At 40.1% G+C, this 27,341-nt stretch overlaps 1 protein-coding gene and 1 pseudogene across 4 annotated transcripts in view; one reads left to right on the top strand and one right to left on the bottom strand.

The window, feature by feature from the left end:
- Col8a1 (collagen type VIII alpha 1 chain) overlaps positions 1–27,341 on the top strand; it is a 139,083-nt gene that overhangs the window by 96,484 nt on the left and 15,258 nt on the right. Inside the window, exon 3 of one of the 4 annotated variants that reach the window (XM_060370587.1) lies at positions 26,841–26,935. The exons of 2 other annotated variants lie outside the window; for them this stretch is intronic. The gene's annotated coding sequence lies outside the window, so the exon portion shown is untranslated. Of the gene's footprint in view, positions 1–14,587; positions 14,675–26,840; positions 26,936–27,341 lie in introns of all 4 variants that reach the window. One more of the 4 variants, XM_060370588.1, reaches the window with a different exon arrangement.
- LOC132648836 (U2 spliceosomal RNA) lies at positions 11,249–11,410 on the bottom strand (annotated as a pseudogene).

Below are 27,341 nucleotides of genomic sequence, written 5' to 3'. Positions count from 1 at the left end.
TTTCTAACGCCCCCCCCCCCGCATGCTTGCCTAAGTGGGCTCCATTGGGGACAAGATCAGGAACAAGGAAGGCCAGTGAATAAGAAACTAATGGTCTGTAACCACACATAGAGAAGCATTGCTTGGGAGAGTCCCTTAAGCTCCTGGAAGTCAGTCTCTCTTATTCCCTGAATCTTGCAGGAGACTTGAACTTGGTAGATACTATGACTGTTTGGTGAAGTTCAGTTCACATTTTATTGATTGCAGGCAATGATCTGTGCTCTCTAAGCAAATTAATCTATTCAGCACTCCCAGTGACAGACCTTCTGCCTGCTGCACACTACCCAGACAATATCCTACGGCAAGCTTCTTTCATCTACCTCCTTCTCAGGAGGACCCCTTGTTAACTACCTGACTGAATTGATACCAGGCTCACCCCCATCCCATCCCACATTTCCATTCCTTTCTTTTACACCACCCACCTCTTCTCTAAAATGACCTTATTTGGTACATTGCCTGATCCCTCCACTAAAACAGATCTATGTGAAATCAAGACTCTGATGTGCCACAGTGCCTGGCTCATATTAAGCACTGAGGAAATATTTGTTAAATGAATGCACGTAAAAATGCAAAGAGAATGAGTTGTATTTGCCAAATACTTTTCTAAAACTTCCAAATTCTATTACACAAGTGAAAAGTTCAAGAGCAAATTCTAACCCCAAAATGTTCAAATCCGCCTTGTCCACTCACAGGATAAGAATGGGAAACAAGGGGAGGGGGAGTAAGAATTAAAATGGAAAGTCTGCATAGGTTCCCTCACTCCATGGCTTTAATGCTTTGTTCGAGATGAGCTCTGAGGATATTAGACAACCCTGTGTCTGCCATATGTAAAAGACACATTGTGAGATCAAAGGCACGTGCTTTTTAGATGTGCCGATGTTTTTATTAGCTACAAAGTGGCTCTGCTTCACTAGTTCAAAAGCTGCGCCTATGTGGCGCTGAAAGAACAGATTGAGTCAGTGAAACTCAAGCCAATTGTTTTAAAAGCAGACGGAATCATAGGCCCATTTGCTCAAAATGGTGAGCATGTCAGGATCATTGACCGAATTGCTACGTGCCAACAAAATCATCATCAGGACCCCGCTGGCAGCCTCAAGACACAGAATGTTTAATTATAAATGGGTTTTAAATGAGCTTCTCATGTAGTATGGCTCAAATCCTTGGCTCCTTTAAGAGGCCCCACTTGCTAGTTGAGGTCACGTCAATGCTCACCAACCCCCTGTGGACAAATGTTGCTCTCTTTCTTTGCTACATTTATGTGACTGAGTCCCAAGCAAATGAGAGCAGATGAATGAAACTTTTTGTTCCAAGCAACTCTTAGCATTTTCATTGAAGTGCCAGAAAGGGAATGTTGTCAGTGATATTGTTAGATAGAAAATACTCAAAAACTAGCTAAGAGCTTTTCGGAAACCAACTGTCTCACTTGTCTTATTTTGAGAGAGCGTGTTTCTGCTGTGGCCATGCATAGAGTTAGCTAGACTAGAATTGGCTTCATTAGTTTTACCACATTGCGTATAGAGGTCATGGGGCAAAAAAGCTCTCTTTCCATTTTGGAAAGGTTGCTGGTCTCCAATCACATTCATCTTAGTCATTAAACCTTAATAGGAAACTTGGAGGTAACAAAGCAGATGAGGGAAGGGAGAGAGGAAAGGCATAAGCCTTAGTGAGTGATCTCTTACTACAAGGTGGCAAAAATCTTTTCTTTGCAAAGATCTCTACAAAATTTTGCTATTTCCCCCACACACACTAAGAAATGTTTAATCAAAATATTTAAAAGATGGAAATTTGTTTTCATTTTTGAAACTTCCAAGTACGATCTAGTCAAGAACAAAGATAATTTCTGCATCCACTACCCAAGTCCTCTGAAAACCAGCTGGATAAACTCAAAGCCAAATTTAGCACGTTTTGCTTTTCCTTTTGTGAGCACAACACGATTTGGTTTCTAAATTTCTCTAAGATTTCTGTGCAGGGCTCAGGGCCTTTGTCCTTTCCTTATCAGAAGCAACAGGGAAATTTCCAGATATGAAGAATCACGGAGATTTATTGCCTCCCTCTCCAGCCTGACACTTGGCTCAGCACGAAGAAACAATGGCCAGGAAGGAGTCCTCTGGTAAAGTATGAAGGGAACTGGATGTTTGTGAACTGCAGACTTGGGAGTGACACAAAAGGAGGTTTGAGCTTTTACACAGCCAGCAAAACCGAGTCTGTTTGAAGTCGGATCAATTGATTTCTTAAACATTTCAAATAAGCAAAATTCTGCAGGAAATGGGAGCCAGATGCATTTTTCACTCAGGAGTTCCTGGGAGGAGAGGTATAAAATAGTCGTACGACAGCTCCTCATTTTGCACTGGCCTCCCTGACGCTCCAGAACTACATCTGCGTGGTATGAATGTAGAGGTGGGCATTAAGTAAGAGGAGACTTCCTTGTTCAAATAAAAGACCATAAGGCAAGTTTTTAAATACTACAATCAACTTGAAAAGAGCTAAAAAAATAAATAAATAAAACACACACACACACAGAGGAAAAACATCAGAGGTGAAGTGGGCACTCATGTTTGCAATTTTATAAACCCTCAGAGAGAGGCTGTTCCAGCTTTCATTATACACCTAGAGAAACTGAGGCTCCATGAAAGTCTCTGATTTACCAGAGGCCACAATGATTGTAAACGGAGAGACTAAGATTCTTCATCAAAGGAGATCTAGGCTGAACACCAGAGTGTAGTCAGATCAGAGGAATTAATCCAGGCCTCTGCAACACAATGGGAGCAAGGCTACTCCCATATCTTTGGCCAAAGACTGGTCCTCTTTAGGGAAGGTACGCCCTGTTGCAGCTCCCACATGGAGCCATGAAGAGGAAGGGGCTTCCTCACTAAAGCCTCCACACAGGTTCAGCAGTGCCACGTCATGAAGCAGGAACAGCCTCCCTTCTCTCCATCACTCTCTGCATTGAGATGTTCAGACAAAGCACAAAAATGAAAACAGACTTGTCACACCTAGCTGATGCCTTAGCACTTTGTTTTTCTCCGTGGGACCTTCACAGACAATTAAATAGTCTTGGTTTCACATATGCTTCCCAGAAGCCCCCAGGCTTCCGGGAATTTTTATTAAGAACTTCAGATACTCCGGCAATCATTTTCAGACACCACAGCTTTGGCTGACAGAGAATAGACACATACCATGTTCAGAACAACTGACCTCCTGGGATTTCCCCTCTGCTTTCTTCTAGGTTTTCTTCTCATGAAACTATCCTATTATAGGTTTTTTTACTTACTTGAATGATAATATTTCTTTTCCCAGAAATCTCATTTTCAAGATAAGGGGAAAATAAAAACTGCAACACGTAGTCTCTTGTATGCTACATCTCTGTTCTTGAGTTTGAACTGATGCTTCTTCAGCACATCTGTATTGGCAAAGGAGATTATGGACACTTTAACATTGTGTGTGTGTGTGTGTGTGTGTGTGCGTGTGTGTGTGTGTATGTGTTATGGTAATCTTGTGAAACACTGGGAAAGAGTTCAAAGGAAAGTCCACATGCCGTACATTTTGGTATTTAAAACTTATTGAGCCAACAAACTGTTAAATAAAATGTTCTATACCTCTGCCTTGGAAGATAAATATGTCTTCATAACAACCTGGAGAGTCAAATTCCTAAAATTCTCAGATTTCTTAAAATTATCCATCGAAGTATAGAGATTCGGGGAAAACAACTTGCCCGCAGCTTCTCTTACTCTCATCCTCAGCTCTGCCAGGGACCACAACACATTTTCCAGCTGTGCATGTGAGTACCCAGCTAAGTTCCATTCACAAAACCCAGAAAACAGCTGCTCCCAGGAACCACATTTCCCCCAAAGGATGCGCATTCTAGTTGTAAGTCAATCTCGGGAAGCTAGACATTGGTGAAACCCCCATTTGGGTATTAGAAAGGTCTTGAAACCGTCAAGACATTATTTAGAGTCCCAGGTGTCCAGAGCATACCTGGATATTCTTATATCAAAAAGATGTAAGCTCTGCGTAAGATGGTCCCTTGGCTTCTCACACCAGTGAAGTTGGAGGAGATGGGGCTGGAAAAAAGGATCAGAGAGTGTATTCACCTATCTGTGTGGTGCTTAAAGATGACTTCCCAACTATAAAGGCTTAGTGAGAAGTAGTCTATTCACTACATCCTACTCACTGTTCCACATAGCCATGAAATGTATCCCAGAATATCTAAAACTAGAGGCCCAAGAGCCATAGCTGCATGAAAGGCAAAGCTTATGTACCACCATAGAACTAAGGAGTATGCAATTTGCAATTTTAACTACAGGCTTGGCTATCTGATGTCAGGCCCTCGTGGTCTAAAGCTAATGAAGAAGCACAGCCATGATATATTCTCAAACAGACACCAAGAACAGTGACTTTGTCTCTAACACAGAAACGGCTTTAAGGAAAGGGAATACACACATGTACATTCTATTGTCATAAATTTTCGTAGAATACAAACCAAGCAAAAGACAGTGACACAGTCCCTGGGAAATGAAAGTCAGGGGTGGGTCCTTTGAGTTTATATTTGTTCCAAATGAGGCTTCTCCTCTCTAAAAATTTGTGTCTACTACTGCTTCTATCAGTAACTATAGCAATCATAATTCCTGGTGCATTGCTCTTGTGCCATGTGAGATTCCATGGTAAGCACTTTGCAAACATTCACTTAATTTGTCCCTACATCCTGGGATCTAAATATTATTTTTACAGAGGAGGAATGTGATACAAATATATTATTCAAAATTAAAAAGAAAACAAACAAACAAAAACAACTACCTTGCTTAATAACATTTATTACATTGGATAATAATTCTAAGCTGGGAGACGAACCTAGGCATTGTAGCCCTGGAATCTATGCATCCAGCAATGTGCTTTTCTGCTTCTTGAAATGATAAACCACCCAAGAGCTCGCTCAGCTAATTGCTCACCCTGTGCACTCTGCTATGCTCCATAAGGAGTCATGAATTTGGCCCTGATAGTGGAGATTTGACCTAGACAAGACATCTTTTTGGCTGACCTAATATGATCTGCTTTCTTTGGGAGAAAATGAGCCCCCTCCTTCCTAGGTCCAATGGCAATCGTCCACCAACAGCCTCAAATTCTCTGAACACCTAGTTTGACTTTCTTAAAGGATTTTTGTGCATGAGAATTTTTTTTTTTATTTTAGGGTTTGGAAATTACTACAAATTGTACCTAATTTGTCCTTTTATTCCATTTTCTCAAGAATCTTTCTTTGCATATAAAAGATATTTTTAAACTTTTAAACAAACCAGGAGGTGGTGGTTCATGCCTTTAATCCCAGCACTCTGAAGGCAGAGGCGGGTGAATCTCTGTGAGTTTGAGGCCAGCCTGGTCTACAAGCAGGTTCCAAGGATATCCAAAGCTACACAGAGAAACCCTGTCTTGAAAACAAACAAACAAAACCCACAAAATACACAAAAAAATTAAATAAATGAAGTTATGCTGTATTAATCAATTACTCTGCATTTTAATCTGGCAGCCTAATTTGAATACAAAGGACAGAATGATGTGTAGAAAAGTTGCAAATTCAAATACTAAATGTCACTTAAGTACGGAAAACACTACACACACACATATATACATACATACATACAGGTACACATGCATGCACATGGTAAAAGGCCCTGTTTATAAAGGTGATAGGTTCTAGTATTTGTATCTACAACCTGGAAACAGATTTCATGAGTTCAAATTCTAGTCCTTTTATTTACTGACTCTGGGATGTTGTATATGCATTTAAATACAGGATATTTGATCCTTTAGAATGTTTAACGTGTTACTTAAACCCCCATGTCCATCTCTTCATAGGAAAGTAGAAAAGTAGGAATCATATACAGTGGTAGCTTATATCTCAGAGAGACTTTTCTTAGGGCTAAATTAAGTCATCAGTGTAAGTGATTACATGAATTGATCAACACGAAAGGCTTTCAAGGATGTCTGGCAAATAGCAGGTCCTCCAATAAATGCTTTCTGTATGCCAAACTGTCCCATGGTTTAAGCACAAATATGGTATTTTCCAATGTAGAAATGGTTGTGTTTCCTAGGAGACTGATAAAGTAGCATTATTATCCCTTTCTAATTGGGGGTAACATGGGCGTGGGTAGGGAGTACGAGACAGATTTTCCCTGTGTCTCCCTGTAGACTAGGCTGGTCTAGAACTCAGAGATCTGCCTGCCTCTGCCTCCTAAGTGCTGGGATTAAATGAGTGTGCCACCACTCCTTGCTCTCTTTATGATTATTAAGAGAATAGTTAACAGAAAAAAATAGTTAACAACATATAACCAGTAACAACAGAATGCAGTATATACTATATTAATAACAAGTGTGCACAATGCAAGAACCCACATCTTGAAAACAAGGCCCAAAGATACAGCGTCAAGACATGTCTTAGCTACTAATGTATTAATTCCTCTCTCCTTCCAGCAGCTTGTCTGTGAGAATAGTGGGAAACCAAGACATAAATTTTAGCACTAAACAACAGCAATTGCTGAAATTAACACCAACCAACAGGAAGGAAAAAAAAATGCCAATAGTCTCAGCCAGCATCCTATCCAGTCAACAAAGAGTATCTAGCAGAACTGGTAACACAATGAAAACTCAGAAGCATGTGTTTTTCTGTTTCAACTCTCTACAGTGAAGCTAGATGAGACTGGAGCAGGATCACTGCATCCAAGATGATTCAAAGCAAACACACCTGTTCCATAACATTTGGAGCCCAAATTCCTTCCTTCATGCTCTTCACCTTTGCATCAAAGTAAAACATGAAGCACGTATTATGTTGTATCTGGTTTACTGCTGACATCATTGGCACAAGGCATTTTCCCAATATAGTTAACCTGAGACAGAGGTGAGCTAGCCAGAGGACTGCACGGTTGCTTCTTTGACTTTTGGTCATAAATATGCTTTTGACCTGGCCAGTGTCGAAGAATGTTTACGTTTCATAGTTCTCTCCCATTTCTTTTCTGTGTTTTCAATCTCATATCTTAATCCTTCTCTCTTCTGATACTTATACAAAAGTAGATTTCTCCTCTGATACCTGCACAAAAGTATTAAAACATTACTGTTACCATTTTTATTTCAAGAAGGTGTTGTCAATATCAAATTCAAGAAACCTCTGTTACCTCAGGAACTTTCTTTATGAAGCTAATATATATTTTATATCAGATGTTAATTTAACAAATCTCAACAATATTGCTTCTCTTATGGGTAATTTTGTTATACATTTGCATAAGATACTAAAATTTGTTGATTAAAAAAATGTTCCTTTGGGCTCTGAAATCCTAATGGTAAGAATACAAAACTAGATAATGTGTGTTCTCTGTTGAGTTTCTACTAGTTGGTAAACAACTGCCCAGCATTTGTTACCAAATCTGATCTGTGTGAGGATTATTATTCCCACATTTTAGAATCCCACAGATAGTAAGTGGCAGTCAGGATCCAAGTCCAGGAGGTCTGGGTTCCACTCCTCTCACATTGTAGGTCAGCACTTGGTCCTGGGTCACTGTGGAACACTTAGGAAGAACTGAACCTGCATCAGCTCAACAAGCTCGTGCAGTTAGGACTGGGACATGCTTCGTCACTAATTCATAGGGAGAGGAGTATAAAGCTTTATATCTCTAATTGTATAATTCTTCAACCAGACCTCATTTGCCCTTAGTGTTTTCTTTGAAAAAGAAGATAATGAACCTCAGAGGGAAATGTGTCACTATCACAGTTAATATTCACTCTAATAAGTGAACTTCTTTTGAAAACTCAGAGCACTGAGGTAGACCATGTCCTCCAGGGAAAGAAGATACTGACCGCATTAAGCTGCACATCCATGCAGAGTGCTAACTCCTTGGGATTCCTTGGATATTTTTGTGTTCCACCTCAGCAGTAAAGAGTGTGGTGCCATGAATTATTTAAAGACATGCTGCCTCCTGAAGGCTGAATTATGCCACTGCCTACCTTTTCCCTGAACAGCTTAATCCCACACCTCAGAAAGTAACTGCTCACAGCACACCTCCTTCTCCTTCAGCAATCTCCACCCCTGATGATATCAGACCTTACCTATTCCACCGCCATTATTACTCCTACAGTTCCTCAGACATGAGGTTTTCATTTGCTATTTCACTTTGGCACAGAAACTTTTTTTTTTTTTTTTCAGTTTCTCCAGTCAAAGGCTTGGAAAAGAACACAGGAAACGTAGCCAGGAGAACTCTGCAACAATATTTTTTAAACCTTCATATGTCCAGATTTTAAAATACATACATCTATCTTTTCTTCAGGAACAGCAATAACTCTGAGCTGACAAAATTTTTATTAATGTTTTTAGTAACAGCTGGTAGGCCCAACATGTTTTTGGACCTGGAAAGAAAGAAAGAAACCCCAAACACCTCTCATCTACCCAGGATGACCTGGCTCAGCCCTGGTGAGGATTGGGAGAGTTCCTTTCATAAAGTCACATTTCATTAGGATGAGCCTTTTGCTCCAACTTAAACATATTTCAGCCCATCATCACCGTTTCATTTGATTATCAAAACACCAGTCTACATGTGACTCATCCTGCTACTGAGCTTCTGATTCACAATAGCAAAGTATGGAGGTACATGTTAAAATGGTAAAAGAGAAAGAAGACTCTCCAATGTACAGGAGATGGGAGTGACATAGAGCTACTGATAATAATAAATCACATTTATCTGAAGAAATAGTGTGAGAAAACAGTCCCTGGATAATTATTTCAAATTTCTACACCTACAAAAACAATGTTGCCCCCTTCCTTGTGTTAACTGAAAATAAGGAATTTGTCATAGATTATAAAATACAATGCAGGCCCATCTGCACATAACTAAAGTTAGATTGATTAGAGCACAATTAATCCCATTTCAAACTCAGAATAAAACTAGACTTGGTTACTTAGTAAGGTCTCTTAATGGGTTCCCTAGTAAGAGGAACAGGGACTGTCTCTGACATGAACTCGGTGGCTAGCTCCTTGACTGCCTTCACCTGAGGGGGAAGCAGCCTTGCCAGGCCATAGAGAAGGACAGTGCAGCCAGTCCTGATGAGATCCGATAAGCTAGGGTCAGATGGAAGGGGAAGAGGACCTCCCCTATCAGTGGACTTGGAGAGGGGCATGGGAGGAGATGAAGGAAGGAGGGTAAGGTTGGGAGGGAATGAGGGAGAGAGCTATAGCTGGGATACAAAGTGAATAAATTGTAATTAATATAAAAAAAAATAAAAATAAAAAAGATCCCTTGATAGTAAAGATGTAAGAAAAAATAAATATTCAAATATATATTCAAATATAAATTCAAATAAATAGTCAAAAAGGCCCCATGTTCCTAGATTCCTAGATGAAGGGTCTCATAAACTCAAATTCTTGAAAGCTAAAAAACATCAAAAGATAATTTACTTTATACATAAGTAGCAAGCCCCGTCTTCTGGATACTATATAAATGCAGGAAACTCAGGTCTTACATTATGCTGATGGCAGAAGCAGAGTTGCGGGGATACTTGACATTGGTGAACCACTGTCCTCGTGCACTGCTACTCCTCACAATACTCAGGTGTAATGTTTATTACCAGTTACTAGGTTAACATCATTTTATAGGTGAAGACCTGGGGGAGCAGAGAACCTGGACCAGAGAAGCATTTAAACTGTGTCTGGTTTAGATCCCAGTTTTCTGTGCTACTTTTCACACCAACCTCCCCACCAATCAGAATTCCCAGTTAACAGGTGTGCTGACTGTAACTATGCTGCTGTCCTTAGACACCATGTCCTTCCTTCTTCTTGTCACAGGATTCATTCCCAAGGGACTTTCCCCTTAGGTGCTCTGCCCAGCCCTTCATTCCAACTTGTACCATCTCACTTGCAAAATCCTCTCCATTTGACAGAAGGAAAAGGTCAGTCTTATCAAAGTTAATGTGAGTGTGTAAATGACTTTTTTAGATAACTCTATTTGAGAGTTTTACCATTTCCAAGGAACATTTTGGTAACTCAAGCAAACAGTGAAGGAGGGAATTTGCTATTTGGTTGTTCTATGGGGTTTCTGTAATACAAAAAAAAAAAAAAAAAAAAACAAGCATTGCAGTCACATAGAAGTTGCCATTCTCGTTACCAAAATCAGTGAAAGTTTCACACATGACATTTTTAGCCTATTTCCTCACCTGATTTTTTTGTTCGTGTGTGTGTGTGTGTGTGTGTGCATTGTGAATGCATGTTTACATGTCTGTGGACCTGTTTGCGTACATGTGTGTAATACACAGGGAATAATATTGGGTGTCTTCCTTGATTTCTCCCCTCCCATATTGAGGCAGGGTCTTTCACTTAACCTAAAAAAAAAAAAAAAAAAAAAAAAAAAAAAAAAAAAAAAACACAAACTCAGCTAGTCTATCTAACCAGCTTTCTCCATAGATTCTTCCCTGTTTCCACTTCCTGAGTGTCAAATTATAGACCTATAGTCATGTTCATCTGACATTTATATGCGTGCTAGTAATCCAAGTTCTAATTCTCAAGCTTACACAAGCTTTCACCCACTGAGCCATCTCCAAAGCTCTCTCCTTGATTGTTTTTAAAGAAGATAGTAATTCTTGTACATGTGTGTTGTCACAGTTAGATAGCGTGTTGTAGGCTTAGCACCTAATGCACAATCTGACATGTGTTGGGCATTCAATGAATGCCCCCATTCTACCAGCATTTCTCGAAGCACCTGTCTTAGACAACATCTGACAAAGGGAAGCAGAATTGCAAGGTTTCTGGTTGCTAATTAGGGCAGACATTTTCTGTTATCCATCTCCTTGGTAACATGTAATAAACATATATGCTTCTTGACAACTGAGAATGAGTCAGCCGGTCTTTGGAAAACTGATACAACCAGTGTCATGTAACTGCTGCTATGCTAGAGTAGTGACCATGATGCTAACATTGCACTGGGTTTTAGGCTATAAAGGAGAAAAGGTGTGGCTGAGAGATGAAAAAGAGAAAAAGGTACAAATTCATTTTTCACAAACCTTATGTGATAAAGGTTATGCATTTTTGTGGACAGTCATACATAAGTATTACTGATCTCATAGTAATAAACAAAGAAGGGGCGGAGAGGTATAATTGTCTAGATTCTTCTTGAACTTTGGGTATAGGACACGACACTTCTAAAACAAAGGACTTTATGACCTCCATTGGGAAATAGGTAGGTAAAATTTATTTGTGCCCCATTACAGTGGAGAAAGACAGCAGATGGCCAAAAAGGACCTTCCTGTCTCTAAGAGGTCCTTAGTTTCCTTCAGTTTAAAATATACATTATACTGATAAGAACAGATACTACACTTAATCTTAACCATAAGGCTGAGAAGGGAAGAGGGAGGGATGGTGGGACTGAGAGGAGATGAGGGAGAGAGCTACAATCGAGATCTAAAATGAATAAATTACAAAAAATAAAATATGCATTATACCATGGTATGGTAAGTTGGAGGAAGTGGACAAGACTTCTATTCAATGCTAAAATGACAGGGACCTTAATGTTTTTTCAATTTTATCTATTTATTAATTCATGGGGGAGGGTGGAGCGCACTGCCATCTCCCAGACATGAAAGTCAGAGTACCACTCATAACATAATCCACCAAGTCATTCATTTCTTGTCTCATAGTTTGGTCAAACAAACAGTTAGTGCGACTAAACAAATCTCATCTATCTCTGAGCTTATAGATACATAAGCGATGCTTACCTTACAGAGACATAAGGAAGATGAACAACGAGGAAGTTAAATAAACAGGCTAATATCAAGCATCAAGAAATGCAGTGAATGAGACAAACATGATTCTGACTAGCTTTGGGCACCACATTGACCAGCCTGATCAGGAAACGCTTCTCACAGGAGATGGCATTTGGCTGGAATCCTAATGACATGGAAAGGCATTAGACACATCCTAGAGCCTATTCTCACAGAAAGTACATTATAACCAAAATAGTGAATTCAGTGAACAGAGAAGCCAGTGGGTCTTAAACACAGTAGAAGCAGCATGAGACAGAGACCAAACAAGATGCAGATGAGTAGGTGATAATACCATTACAGGTCATAAGTACCTCCCAGGTTTTCTTAAACTAGAGGAGAGATTTGAGGAATCAAAATGAGGGTTAAAATGCTGTCCACAAATAAACTGTAAAGCATCCAAACGATGGAATGTTATTCAGCACCAAAACAAGCAAGCTATCGAGCCATAAAAATATAGAAGGAAGCTTGCATAAATGCATGTTGCTAAGTAATGAACCTAATATGAAAAGCCTCCCTACTATTAGTTTCTGTAAATGCTTAAAACGTGATTTAGTGGTTACAGAGGTGACCTGGGTAGAGATGAATGCAAACAGGCAGGGCATAAAGGATCCCCAAGGCGTTGAAACTAAGCTGTGCGATACTAGAATGGCAGGTGTGTGCCATTATCCCTTGCACAAACTGAAGAATGTGCAATACCAAGGGAGGCTTCTATTGTGCTCCAGACTTCGGTGGTCTGCCTGAGTAGGTTCATCATAGGAGAGGGGGATACACAGGAACTCTACTCTTTCCCCTCAGTTTTTCTGTAAGCTTTAAAATTACCTAAGTCTGTTTCTAAAGGTTAAATAATACAAAAAAATAATAAAATTCAATTGTATATAAAGGAAGGCAGGTGTCCCCTTCACCTCCCTGATGACATACTCTGGTTACCCCAACTCTACAGTGAGTGTTGACTAAGATTTTTTTTTCCGTACATCATGAAGGGACTCAGTGAGCAACCCTGAAAAACACTGGTTATGTTCCAAGAATCAGACAAAAAAATAAATTAAATTCTAGCATGATTTCTACTCACATTCTTATAGTAAGGATTTTTTTTAAGCAAGAAACTAGAGAGATGGCTCAGCCAATAAAAACTCTTGTTGCTTTTCCTGAGGATCAATGCTCAGTTTCCAAAATCCAACTGAGCAGCAAATAATCACTGTAGCTCCAGCTCCACTGGATTAGACACCTCAACGCATGTGGACTACACAGAGATGCATAGATTTATAACTCAATAAAGTCAACAGAAATGGTGTAGTGACATGAGCTTTTGGAAAGTTTTTCCACAAAGTATATATTTTACCTGCTCAATCCAAAAGCACCTTTAACATGTGTTGAAAGTATCCATTTCTATACTCAATCAGGACTCAAAAACAAGTAGCAATTTACCTGTTGTTCTCTGTGTCAAATATCTGCATTGATAACTATTGGTAGAGGGAAACAAAAATGACAGGTATGAAGATAAGATGGAAAACAGATGATGCATACCTTTAAATTTTTTTAAACAAATATTGTCATCATTGTTTTTTTTTTTTTTTTTTTTTTTCAATGCAGTTTATTCAGGAACATTGAACAATCCTCGGACCCCAGGGAAAGCCAGCCCACAGCTTAAATAGCCTCTGGGTAGCCAACCCAGGCGTGCCACGGGGGCAATGCAGATAGGTCCACATACATGGAAGCAAGCCAGATCCTCGGCCTTAGCCAAATGTGGAGTTGTTCGTGACAGAGAGCACTCACCATCGGGAAGGTGGAAGGCGGAAACCAGCTCCATCTTTAAGGCATAGCATTCCGCAGCTCTCTACAGTTCCCCCTTTTTGTTTTAGACGCATCAGGCAAGAGTAGAGGTCTGATCTCTGATATTAGAAATAAATTGGGACTTTGTACAGATGTTCATTTAGGTGTCATCCTCCCAAAGAGCATCAGACCCGTCCGATACCTTTTTCTCAGAGGCGGGACCTGGGGCATCAACCCGCATGCAATCAGACATGCTCTTCTCTGGGTCCAAAGCGGCTGACCCTGAGTGCAGTGCTTAGCCTCGCATCCTGAGCGTATCATTTTAGCTTTTTATGGTATCCAACCATGCTTGGGGAGAATGTCTTGCTTCAATGGCTGTAAAGGCCTGAATGATCATGGCTGCATCACACTGTTGTGAGACTCTAATCTTGCATATATACCACAGGCAAACCAAGGAGACCAACACCAGAAGGCCTGCTAACACTCCCATGCCCGCCCATTCCTTCAGATGATTCATGGCTGCAGCAATCCATGTTGATAATCCTGTGGGTAGTCCTGCGTCCACTCTGGTAGAATTTACTGTGACAATGGCCACTCTCAGCTGCTCCATCGTAGTATCGAATTCTCCAGTCCAATTACCTAAAATATAGCTCGACAATTGTTTAGACAGATTTGCAGCGCAGGAAAAATTCTCATGTTGTATGCTAGTGACACAAAGTCCAGCATACTTTCATTGACAGCCAGGTTGAGTGATTTGCCATAGGGTATCAATTTGCTCCAAATTGATACCCTATGGCAAATCACTGTTTTTTTTATTAATCAGGGCTTTTTAGAGTAACAGAACTGATAGAATGAATCTATATAAATATAGAAAGGGGATTTATTAGCATGGCTTACAGGCCATGGTCTAGGTATCCCAACAATGGCTATCTGTTAACAGAAGGTCCAGGTTGTTCATGTCATAAGGCTGAATGTCTCATCTGGTCTTCAGTATATGCTGGTATCCTGATGAAGTAGGCTCCAATGCCAGTGAAGAACTGGACTTGCCAGCAAGAGGAAGAGACAGCAGTCAAAGAGAGTAAGCTTCCTTCTTCCATGTCTTTTTATATAGGCTGAACCAAGAGGTATGGCCCAGATTAAAGGTCCATTTCTCCACCTGAAAATATCAAGATTAATAGTGGGTCATGCCACTTCAAATAGACCCCAAGCAGGTGCACCCAGCCAGTTGGGTTTTAGTTTATTCCAGATCAAGTCAAGTTGACGTCCTAGACTAGCCATTACAGTTATGAACCATTTGAAATTTTAGAAGTTAGAACAAGTAATAGTATAATGTATTATGACATATTATGATTCCTTTAAAATCACCAAATAATACAGTTCTTGTAAATAACTTATTATTTTATTGTTTCCGCGTACTCCTGTACAAGGCCAGATATGCATACAGAGCATTTAGGTGTTATTTATGTTTGCTGTGCTGCAGTGTCGTCTATTTACATTCCTTACAAGTCCTGTCAGACAGATCTTGAAATAAGTTTGTTTTCTGTGGATACACTTCAAGGACGAACGCTAGACGCCGCCCAAATCACATGCTGGGAGGTGGAGAGAAGCCAACATGACATTGTAAAAACGCTGGCAGTTATCATCTTAGTGAGTCGGCCCAACACACAGGACCAGGACTTCAATGTTTCCCTGTTCCTAACTCAGAGATAGAACTGACCAAGGGGAGGAGTCTGAGTGGTCAAGTCCTCATCCAGGCAGCTCCGCACTGTGAATCATTCCAGGACAGGGAATCAATCTCTCTCTCTCTCTCTCTCTCTCTCTCTCTCTCTCTCTCTCTCTCTCCTCGTTTTGTCTCCAGCGACTGCTTGGCCCTTACTGGATATTGAACTGTATTGAATGGATGGATCGACTGATTAATTACTGGATAAGCACATTTCTCTCGTCCTTCGCTGAGAACTCCAATCTCTTAAGTACAATGCCAGGCAGTATCTGAAGGTTGCTATGCAAACAAAGGCAAACCGCCAAGCAGCGTTTATTAGGAGAGATTTATAGAGAGGGAAGCAGTAGTGAATGTGAGCGTCCTGGTTATCCTTGGCACATTCCAGACGAGGAATATGCACAGTGATCCAGCAGGCCTGGAAGTCGGACTCCGGGAGGGAGTGCTTGCTCCTTTGACTGTGAGGCTTTAAACTGCTGATTAGAGGAGCGTCAGCCCTTCCGCTGGTGTGATCAGAGACTAAGATAAAATAGCAACATGGCATGGCGGAACCTTGGTTTTAGCCTTATCCTGACCACTCAAGTGTAGTCTAGGGGAGAATCTGCTTCTCTTCTGCCTAGAAGACAGGGTCTAAGCTTTGAAATTCTAACCATGTGATGTGACAGAGGTGTCGGTATTTGCTCTGTTCATATGTTCCTTTGGGAAACAGCAGCCCCTGCCATGGGGGAATGGGAAAGAAGGCTGAGATCCAGCCTTGCCAACAGCCAAAATTTCTCATCTTAAGCACAAACTTAGGTGGACAACCAGTCTCCAAAGAGTTTTGCTGGAGGTTGACTCTACTCCCGTGAAGGCAGTCCACAGGAAATCCCTTTTGAATATGTTCACCCTCGCCTCTTAGTGGCACTCTAACAGCCACACATTAATCATGCCATCACAAACCAGCCACTCCCCACCATGAGCTGGTAGAGGGGCTCTGTGGCAAGCCACAGCTTCCATAACACACTTCTAATCTCTCTGAGGCACTTGGTACCTTCAGTTACACATTATCCAGTCCCAGTCAGGACAGCTCCTCCAAATTGTTCAATATGCCTACACCCCTAGCCTCATAAGTAGTTGAGTATTACAGTTCTGAAGCTGTGAAAACTTTGCTAGGTTCTGGAAATTTAGTTGGAATTTCAAGTACTCCATGGCCCTATGGAGAAATATTTTGGGTTGAGGCAGAGGTGGCTACCTTAACCTCCCCACATGCCATGTCACCTTGCTTACAAGAAGTCTGCCCTTGATCCAGCCAGGAGAGAAGATGTTTTCAATTCATGTGTCCCACCTGAGTCTAAACAGGTTCAAGGTGATCTAGTGAGATTATAAACACCAAGTGAGAATCAGGTATCTGGTCACGTGCAAAAAAATCAAAGGTGATGCATGGGGAAGACAGATGAAAGAGAAAGCAGGAACAAGATGCACTGGCTTCTCCTCCTCCTCCTCCTCCTCCTCCTCCTCCTCCTCCTCTTCTTCTTCTTCTTCTTCTTCTTCTTCTTCTGCATGTCTGTGTTTGCCTGGATATCCACGGAAGCAAAAGTGGTATCCCAGTTGGTCTTGAATTCTCTTCAGTTCCTCTCATAGTGGCTCAAAACAATTGTTGAGTGGGACAAAAAGAAACTAGAACAATATGTGGTAATGCACTCATCCTCCAACTCTCAGAACTTGGAAGATGAGAGAAAGGTACTCAACCCTAGAGGACATTCTGTCCCAGAGGAGCCATAAATTCAATGTAAGACTCGGATGAATTATTAAAATGTAATATGTAGGCAGACTATGCAGGGCTGAAATGGGATCATGACAACAGGTCCTTAATCTGTTTGCTATTAGGGTGGAGAACAAGATGGCATTCTTCTCTTCTGGAATTTAGGCACACTTTCTGGTATTTAAAGGAATACAAGGGAAGCTCACACAGGCTAAGCTAGATCTCCTTGTAATGTAAATACTTTTCCAATGGAGAAAAAAAAAATGACCAAAAGATGGTGAGTTTGCCTTCTGAAAATATTTCCCAGACATTTTTTTTTTCAGTGTTAACAAAGCTCTCTTGGAGTGTAACTAAGTGTTTCTGAGGAATGGTAATTTTAAAGCAGAGAGAAGGAAAATTTCAATAAGAACCAAGCTGCCCCAACTCTCCCTTTATTTTTAAACAGAACCATCAAAGGGAAGCTAACGGAAACATACTTAAGTGGCATTAATTCATCCCTAAGAGGGCTCTCCAAGAGTTTTATTGCTACATAAGGGAAAGCCATAAACCAGCAGGAGGAGAAAGCAAAGAAAATAAGTCTGAGGAGTCTTCCTAAGAAGGTGGGTAGGTGGCCAGTAATGTATCCTTGGCTAGTTTCCACACAAAGAAACAGAAATTCACGGCAGAGATGCAGTCCACAAACAACCACAGTGAAAAGCATGGAGCATTGCAAAATGGTGAGCACTGCACAGGAACATAAAACAAGTGTTCATCTCTTCCCCTCCTCAACATATGGGATTTCATGCTCATTCTTAAACTCTCACCTACTGACTGACCTTTTTCAGTACCTAGCATAATGAACAGATAGCAGAAAGGTAGGAAAAGGACAGTATGTCTTGGACCTTCAAGTACATTAGGGATCACTTAGTCTAGCACTCATGGTTTTATAAACATGGCATGTTGGGAATTATTTTTTTTGAAAGGAGAGAACTTCAGAGATCTGCTACTTGAGAGCTAAAAGCCATAACTTAAAATCAGACCAGAGATTTTGAAAACTGCTCCCATGATACTACAATTTATCTCAAGCCAATTCTGTGGCCTTTCTCATAAAGAGAACCTTGCAAACATCCCCTAAATTGGTGAATTGGCACCAATCTCATTTATTATAAGACCATCCAATGCTTTTCTGTTCTTTATAAAGTTTATAAAAATCAAAAGCAGCACTCTTTATTAACTTAGAAGAAAAAAAATGGCTATTATGTAGGATTTTCCATTCTTACAATCTGGCTGTAGATATCAGGACACAAAATTAGGGGCATGAGGATAAAAATAGTATACACAGAAAAGAGTACTATCAATGCAGGCTTAGTGGCTTTGCTGCTCCTCTGGCCATCACAACACCTCAGCTCTAATTTTGCATTTACATTAGTGAAGGGACAACATGAAAATGAGACTGTTCATATATCCATTTGGAAGGATGCATCAAGTCTACTCTATGCATGGCTATGAAGTAAATGCAAAGATACTGCACAAAGAGAAAGCCCTGTTTTACTTCTATGTTCACCTGAATGACTTATGCTGAGTGCACTTTCCCTTAATTACTAGTTTCTAGAACTCTTAAATAAGAATTTCTTTTTCAAAATAAATTATAATTGTATCAATTGGGGAAGATTAATGTTTTACATTGAGATAAATGTTCATGGCTGAATATGGCTTCATTTTTATCTGGTACTTGAGATTTGAAGTTATCAGTTTGTTACTTTGTAAAAGGAAATACATAAAAAGTATATGTCAGACTGAATTTGTCAGATTCAAAACTCAGTGTTTTTTTTAATAACCAGACTTCTACAAATGGGGAGTGTATTTTTCAGACACACCCAAAACATGAAAAACAGTAAAACTGTTTACTCTAGCAATATTTATATTACTGAAGTTGCAAAGAAGCACAGAAGCTCAAGCTGGGAAGAACAGTGAGCTGATTGTTGTCATATGCTAGAAGTTCGTAGCCATTATTTGTGAAGTTTGCTTCTGTCGGCAGTTTAGAATACGTCTCTAGATTGTGCAGTCACGTCCGCTGCTGTCAACACAGAAAAGTCTGCCTGATTTTTATGACCAGTCTGGAGCAGAGTAAATATATATATATATATTTCATATTCTTCAAATAACACTGCAACAAAATGTGATGGAATGTATGCCCAAGATCCTCTCTTCTTCCTCCTCCTCTTCCTCCTCCTTCTCCTTATTCATCTTCTTCTTCCTTTTCTCTCTCCTTCTCAATCCTCTCCTTATAACCCTTTTTGTCCTCCTTCATTTAAATAACAGCTAGCACAATTCAGTACTTAGACCTTTACTTGATATAAGCCCTCTTCTAAGTACATTTCTTGTGTTAATTCCCTGAATCTACCAACAACCTCCTTCTGTCATCATCCCAAGTCATCATGAGGAAGTCAAAGATCACCCTGATAAATAAAAAATAAAATAAGGACTTCATTTACGTAGCATAGCTCCATCAACCAATGCTTCAGCTCTTTCACAGTTTAGCATGTCAAACGTATCCTCTCGCATGGTTTGGATAAAGGATAAGAGATGAGTTCCACTTCCCTCCTGTTGATGATTCCCATTTATCTTTCACCTCTTAGTTCTGACGCCTCCCCTTCAAGTCCAGGCCAACTTGACATTACTTTGTCTACATACGTATACTACATGAAGCTCTTACTTTTAGCTATTCATCATCAACTAACAATGCACCCTTGTTTAATTTTCATGTACGTGTTATATGTATATATATATGCATATCATTAATATTGCACCTTAATCTTTGTTAGAATATTGTGAAATTGGTAGTTAAATTAACCCACTGACAGTGGAAAGATACAAAGCCGGGAGTCTGAAATTTTAGAAAATAATGGCACGGCACAGGAAAGATCAGAAACAGCATTTTAGAACAAGGGATGTTAGAGACGACCAGGCACAGAGGTGTCCAGCAGGATGGAAGAAGGACCTGGAGAAACAGAGGGTTTTTCCCTTTTCCGATATTATCATTTTGGGGGTTGGGTTGGGAGGCGGGGACCCTCTCTCCTACCACATAATGTTAAAGCGAACCAACTTTTCAAATTTCCGACGTTTCACAGCATGGACTGACTTCCGGCTTCACTCCACAAACCGGAAGAGCTGCCCAAACAAAGAGAGCCTTCCCTTGACAGGAAGGTAGCGAGCAGTTCAGAGCAGGGCCAGTCACACCACATTCGCCACAAGCCAGCACCTCCACTACTCCCTCCAGGAACGGGGCTTCCATCTGAGCTAATTCATTCCCTGTACTTCATAGCTGAGTAACAGAAGGACTTGAGGTGTGTATAAGCACATCCTCATAGAGGTCACAAACAAGGAGACCTGCTCAGTCTTTCGTCTGTTTCAGAGTCCTGTCGACAATCATGTACTAAGAAGTCACACTTATGAAGCTTTTTTTTTTTTTTTTTTTTTTACAATGTCATTCTATATGCTTTTGTGAACTTACTTGTGCCATGGAATGAGTTCTGCTCATAAAAATGTCCTTGCACACTTCCAGCCTGCATAACTCATGTTTCCTTCAAATCTGGCATCCTTTCCTTAGTTCTCTATCCTTTCTCTGGATGGAGAAATGTTCACTGGATTAACTGAAAACCTTATGATTTTCCTCCCAGACAGCACATCCATCTCTCTCCCTCCCTCAAAATAAACCCCGCCCTTTAAATAAATGGAACTTGCAATACCAAGATAGCTGTGGTTTGGTTGCACTTTGTGCTTTGCCTGTGTTCAAAGGGCAGGATGTTACCATGCAAGCTAATTATCTAGATGGAGCTGTGGTTACAAAGTGGAGGATTGTAGAGACTGCCCTTTCTGTGGCTGACAATTTATCACAATTTGGTGTTTTAGGCTTAGTCCCAGATTGAGAACTAAATTATTTAAAAATTTAAACTCTCTGTTGGGAACAGTCATGTGGAATGATTTCTGCTGCTCTTGAACCAGGCAGCAGAGAAAACAAACATATTTTCACTGACCAAGAAACTTGATTTTTTTTATGTTCTTATAATTCAGAAATTTACAGGACTGTTTTAACTTTAGAAAGTTAAAGTTTAGTGTTCTGACTAGAAATGAATTCTGTATGTGGAGGTGGATATAAGAGAGGAGGTACCAATTTTGGGAGAGAATAATTACTGTTATTTTCTAAGAGCTGTTGATTTGATATTTTGTCTACGTACGATAACAATTCTAGGGATTTCATTTTATTATCAAGTTATTAATGGTTGTATGATTCAAATAAATGAAATGTCAACAGCTGAACTCCTCAAAGCAACTGTCCCAAGAGCTGGAGGGGATGCCAACTCTGGGTATGACCCTTAAATTTTTCTCTAAATCCACAAGACACTTACACCTCATGCAGAGATTCAATTAATAAATGTATTAGTATACAGAAAAATAGATTAAGCTCAAATTTGTTCTTTGATTTGGGTAATTTGTTTCACAATTTCTCATTAAAATACCAAAGTGAATAATCTCCTAACGTAACAGCTTATTCACTGAAAGGGAATGCTAGCACAGGGCTTGGCTTGATTGTCCCAATATACACTGATAGAGTAGATACAATGGACCACACAGAACGAAGCTAACTACTGCCCAAGCTAACTAGAAACTGAACCTACCGTACTCAATAGCTCACATTCCTTGGTTTTCAAAGGTCTTCTCACATTTTCTAATTTTATGCCACATGAGCTTCATGTAACCCCTCACCCTCTTCAGGAAGAGTGTCATGAAACACCAGTTGGATTAGAACAGAGGAGAAAAGAGGAGCTGAAGCTCAACATTTGGTTTCCCTTTGCCCTATCTCCCATGCTTCAGGGCTACCCTAGGGCTCCCTGGTCCTTAGCACTCTGACTACAGTCAAGGCCATTCAGGAAGCAAGTCTGGTTTTGTCTTACCATGAGATAGGATTTTAACTTTGTGGGTTATGTGGCCTCAGATGCTTTGAGTAGAGTCCATTTTTATCATCTTACTTGATTAAATTAATTCATGTTATCTAGAAAAGACTACTTCAACCACAACTCCTCTGTGCCCACAGACTGGCAGTAACTTTTTCATGGGAAGTCTTTGCCAATGCTTATTTTCATATGGGTACAGGGATCCAAACCCAGGTCTACTGTAAGAACAATGAGTACTATTTTTTTAATTAAATTTTTATTTTTTTATATTAATTACAGTTTTTTTTTCAATCTGTAGCCTCCTCCCTGATCCCCTCCCAACCCCACTCCCCTCCTTCATCTCCTCCTATACCCCTCCAAGTCCACAGATAGGGGAGGTCCTCCTCCCCTTCCATCTGACCCTAGCTTATCAGGTCTCATCAGAAATGGCTTTACTGTCTTCCTCTGTGGCCTGGCAAGGCTGCTCCTCCATCAGGGGGAGGTGGTCAAATAACTAGCCACTGAGTTTATGTCAGAGACAGTCCCTGTTCCCCTTACTAGGGTACCCACTTGGATACAGAGCTGCCATGGGCTACATCTGAGCAGGGGTTCTAGGTTATATCCATGAATGGTCCTTGGTTGGAATATCAGTCTCAGAAAAGACCCCTGGGCCCAGATACTTTGGAGGGCAACAGAACCAATGGGTATTCCTAACAACTAAGCCAGTCCATGTCTCCAGCCCATTCTTTGGCCACTCTTACTTCATAGTCAATATTAATTGAATGACTGCAAAAATTTTAAGGTCATACATTCTAAAGAGACATAGTTCACAGACTTTTATTTGTTTGTTTGTTTGTTTGTTTGTTTGTTTGAGAAAGGATCACACTATATAGCCCTGCCCTAGAACTTGCTAGTTAGACCAAACTGACTTTATACTCGCAGAGATCTGCCTTCTTCAGCTTCCTGAGTGTTGGGATTAAACACCATATCCAGCCTTCACAGCCACTTTTTTGAGAATTCTCAACAGCTTTCACATTTTTGTTCAACCTTTGAATCCTCTTTAAAGCAAGCATTACGCTTTTATCTCTGAGCTTCCTTTGGTTTCTCTTTGTTTAGTTGTTTGGGGTTTTTTGTTGTTGGCTAATTTTTGTTTGTTTGTTTGTTTTTGGTTTTTGGTTTTTGGGGTTTTTGTTTTTTGGTTTTGTTGTTGTTGTTGTTTTTGAGACAGGTTTATTTGTATAGTCCTGGCTTTCCTGGGACTCATTGTGTAGATTAGGCTGGAGATGTCAGAAATCCACTGCCTCTACCTCCCAAATGCTAAGATTAAAGGTATGTGCAACACCACCCAGCTTGCTTATTTTTCAAAAAAAAAAAAATTATAAAGTGGTTTTATAAATTCTATCCCCAACTGTAAGAAAGGATATTGAAAAGTTATTGGGAATAAGAGATATATCAAACTTTCCAACATCAAAAACCCTTATCATCTCAATTCAAAAATCTATTTACCTATGAAAGGTGTAAGTCTTCTCTACATTCTCAGTTCCTAGAAAACATCAGATTTAGAAAAGACCTTGAATTCCGCTAATCAACATCCTCCTGCAAGTGAAGGAAATGATGCTCAGGCAGGGTGGGTGACTTGGACCTCCAGCTTAGGCACTCTGTGCTCTGAAAACAATGATGCTTTCATTCACGGGAAGGGGAAAATTCCACTTTAGAATGTTCTCTTTCAGGAGTTCTCTCTAGTGTTTTGTAAGCTGTTTAGCAGCTGACAATATTCCAGTTAGGGAAACAAAGGGAGTTAATTACGGGCTTCAAATATGTGAGTTATTATTTTAAGAAAAAATATTCTCCAGATGTTTCCCACCTCCTTTGAGAATGGAAAAAGAGGAAATGAGCTTGAAGTCCAGCAGAAGAGATTCCGATTAGATATTAGGAAATCTATGAAGACCTGTAATTGGTTACTCAGAATATTGTGAAATCTTCTCTAGAGAGCTGACAGAATGTGGCGCTTAGCCACCCGTGTCAGGGGGGTTGCACAGGGGTGGGGGGGCATTTTGGTGACAAAATCTAATAAATTTCTCAAGTCCTGTTTGTCCCCTGAGGTAATGCTCTGCTTGTAGCAAGGTGGGTTTGTTGGGTGCTCTTATTTATTTGGGTTCTGTTACATGTTTCAGCATATTCACATCCCCAGTGGCTTCATGATATCATAAATAACTAGTCGTAAGAACAAAGAGTATCAAATTCCGTTCAAAGTATTATTTTATAATGCACAACTTCATTGTTTCAACCAACAAAAAGGCTCGATTTTGTAGGAGACAAAAATTGAGAAAAGTGAGAATGTAGTTAGATGGACGTGTGCCTCCTAAAATGAAACAGAGATGTGGTGTTCCTAAAGGTAACCAATGAGCATTTTAGATTTCTACCGTGAAATATAACAAGGATAAATATACAGTTCCGAATTTCAGCAAAGCAACCAATCATATAAGCACAGGATGTGGAGATAGCAATTGAAAGACTCTGATAGCATACCAGTTCTACAGAGCCTGGCATGGCCATGCATGCTGATAATACCAACACTGGGGGGGGGGGGGTAAAGGCAGTAGGATCAGGAATTCAATGTCATCCTCAGCAAGTTAGAAGCCAGCCTAGACTACGTGATACTCTGTCTCAAAAAAATGAAAGAAAGAGAGAGAGAGAGAGAGAGAGAGAAAGAGACATAATAGAATAGACCCTAACAAATGAATTATGAACTAATTAACAATTATTAATCAAAATTATTACAAATTAGATGTTCACTGCCCCTCTACCCCTAGCCATTCTCAGTTTTCAGTTTTCTCATTTATAATCAATAATTTTATTCAGAGATAATCTGGGCAGAGCACTGAAAGATTCCCTCAAGATAATCCATCCCCACAAAAGGATTCCATTTTCAGGCTGCAATGTATAAAAGAGAAAAGAGGTGATCTACAATACATATCCTATAACAAGCACCTGATACATATTAATTTTTCTTCACTCTGCTGCACCCAGGAATAACTTCTTCACAGAGTCACAGCAAGTAGCAATGGATGTTACACACTTAACCTGCTCTGGATTCCCTGGAAGAACAAATATGTCCCCCATTATTGTTTCTAGTTGGTCCTATCTTCCTATAAAACCCTGGTGTCAGCCCACTCACGTACCAGTCTAATGTGGGTTTTTGAAGTACATGTTCTCGGTGACCACCAACTCTATATCTGCTTTGCCTTCTCCTGCTTTGTTTCTTTCTTTTTCCATCATATCATTCAGATTTGTTGTGTCCACATCAAAGCATAATCCTCAAAGTGTTCAAAATTCATTTCTCACGTATAGGTTAAACAAATGTCAAAATTGTATTCAAATGCTGACAAAGTTTGTTTAAAATAAAGCTTAAAACCTTAATTTTTGAGAACTTACATAATAAGAATACTGATATTAACTAAATTATATCAAAACTGATTAATAATATTAATGAGAAAATAATAACATTAATATTAATAAGAAAAATAAAACCACAATCCTGAAAGTGATAATCAATATCAGTTAAATTATGTAACAGTAAATTATATCTATAATAATAATCTATGTAACAACAAAGTTCAGATGTCTGGTTAAGCAAGGAGTAGGCAAAAGATGGTCACATGACCTTTTATTCTCCCTGTTTCCCCCTTTTTTTTTTTTTTTTTTGAAACTCAGCTCAGTATGATTTTATTGTAACTAGTTCGGGACCACGACTTTGAGTCTGGCCCAGATTATTTTGCTTTAGCCATATTTAAGCACAGCACAATGTTTGAGAACAGTATTCAGGTAGGTGTTAACTCCGGACCAGAAGTGGCAAGGTCTGTTCCATGACCTCCACACCACCGGTTCCTGGGTGGCAGCTCTGCCTGCAGTTCTAGAGGTGGCAGCCATTAGGGACTAGCAGCAGCAGGGAGGTCTATCCTGTGACCTGCACCCTATTCCCGGGCGCCAGCTCTGCCTGCAGTCCGGGAGACAGCAGCCATTAGGGACTAGCAGCAGAGTTCTGCCTGGGCTTCCAGAAGCAGCAGCCAGTGGGGACCACCAGCAGCGGGGAGGTTTTCCCCATCCCCTCCATGCACCAGTTCACTGGTCCCAGATCTGCCTGCAATCTCAGAGGCAGCAGCCTTCAGCACCTACCAGAGGCAGCAGCCACCAGGGACAACCAGATGGCTGGAGGGCAGTGTAAGAACACATTCAACAAGACCCAGGGCAATATGGCACCACCAGCACTAGGCTAGCCTACTACAAGCCCTGGATATCCTAACATGCCTGACACACCGTACAGTATATCCTGACTACAGTTTCCCCTCCCTCTATTCCTCCCAGTTCCTCCCCACCTTCCTTCCTGTCCACTCGTTTTCTGTCTCTCATTAGTTGAGAACAGGCTTCTAAGAGACAACAATCAAACATAACAAAGTAAAATATAACAAGATAAAACAAAGCCATCACATAGAAGTTGGACAAGCAAACCAACAGAAGAAAAATAACCCAAATGAAGTTTCAAAAACCCTTTGATCTTTAATGCTATCCTGCCTGTAAATTTATGCTAGGGCAATGGTGGCTCAAAGCTTGTGGCAGTAGCCAACTAACTTATGATTTGTCTTAAGGTTCACTCTACAACATGAAGCCCATACCTGACACTGCTTGAGTGACTAAGAACCAGAGGCTAGATAGTTCAGGGACCTAGGACAAAACCTATTGGTTTAAAAAAAAAAAAGCAGTGATAAAGTAACTCCTAATAATATTCTGCTATACTCAGAGATCATGTCATACTTTATTTAATTAATTTGTTATTTAATTGATGTGTTATTTATTTATTGTTTTTTCAATACAGAGTTTCTCTGTGAAGCTCTGGCTATCCTGCAACTCACTTTGTAGGCCAGACTGGCCTCGAATCCAGAGATCCATCTGCCTCTGCTGGGATTAAAGGTGTGTACCACCACTACCTGGAATATGAGTTTAAAATAGTAAATCTTTCCTGCAAATTATTCACATAATTTTAAAAGTTCTATGACAAGACAATGGGTGTTATGAGTGTTATAAAGTGTCTTCTGAGTATTCCCATCATTGTTAATATCCAAATGGAAAATAATAGTGCTTTGTGTTAACAGCCATTACAGGAAAGATTTTAAGCTGGAGCTGAGATTTAATTAACTATTTTGAAAGTCTGTATCAGCCTCAAGTGATTTGATTATGAGGATTTGTCCATGAGCTCTCAGAACCCCCTCCCCCAAAGATCACATTTTCTTCTTGGCTACTGGAGGGAAAAAAAATAGAGAGTTGGTTACAATTATACTAAACTTTAAGTTAAACTTGTAGAAAGATGAAGCAAGTA

The sequence above is a fragment of the Meriones unguiculatus genome, chromosome 17 (genome assembly GCF_030254825.1).
Source record: "Meriones unguiculatus strain TT.TT164.6M chromosome 17, Bangor_MerUng_6.1, whole genome shotgun sequence".
Taxonomy (NCBI): Eukaryota; Metazoa; Chordata; class Mammalia; order Rodentia; family Muridae; genus Meriones; species Meriones unguiculatus.
This window is presented reverse-complemented; position numbering and strand designations above follow the sequence as displayed.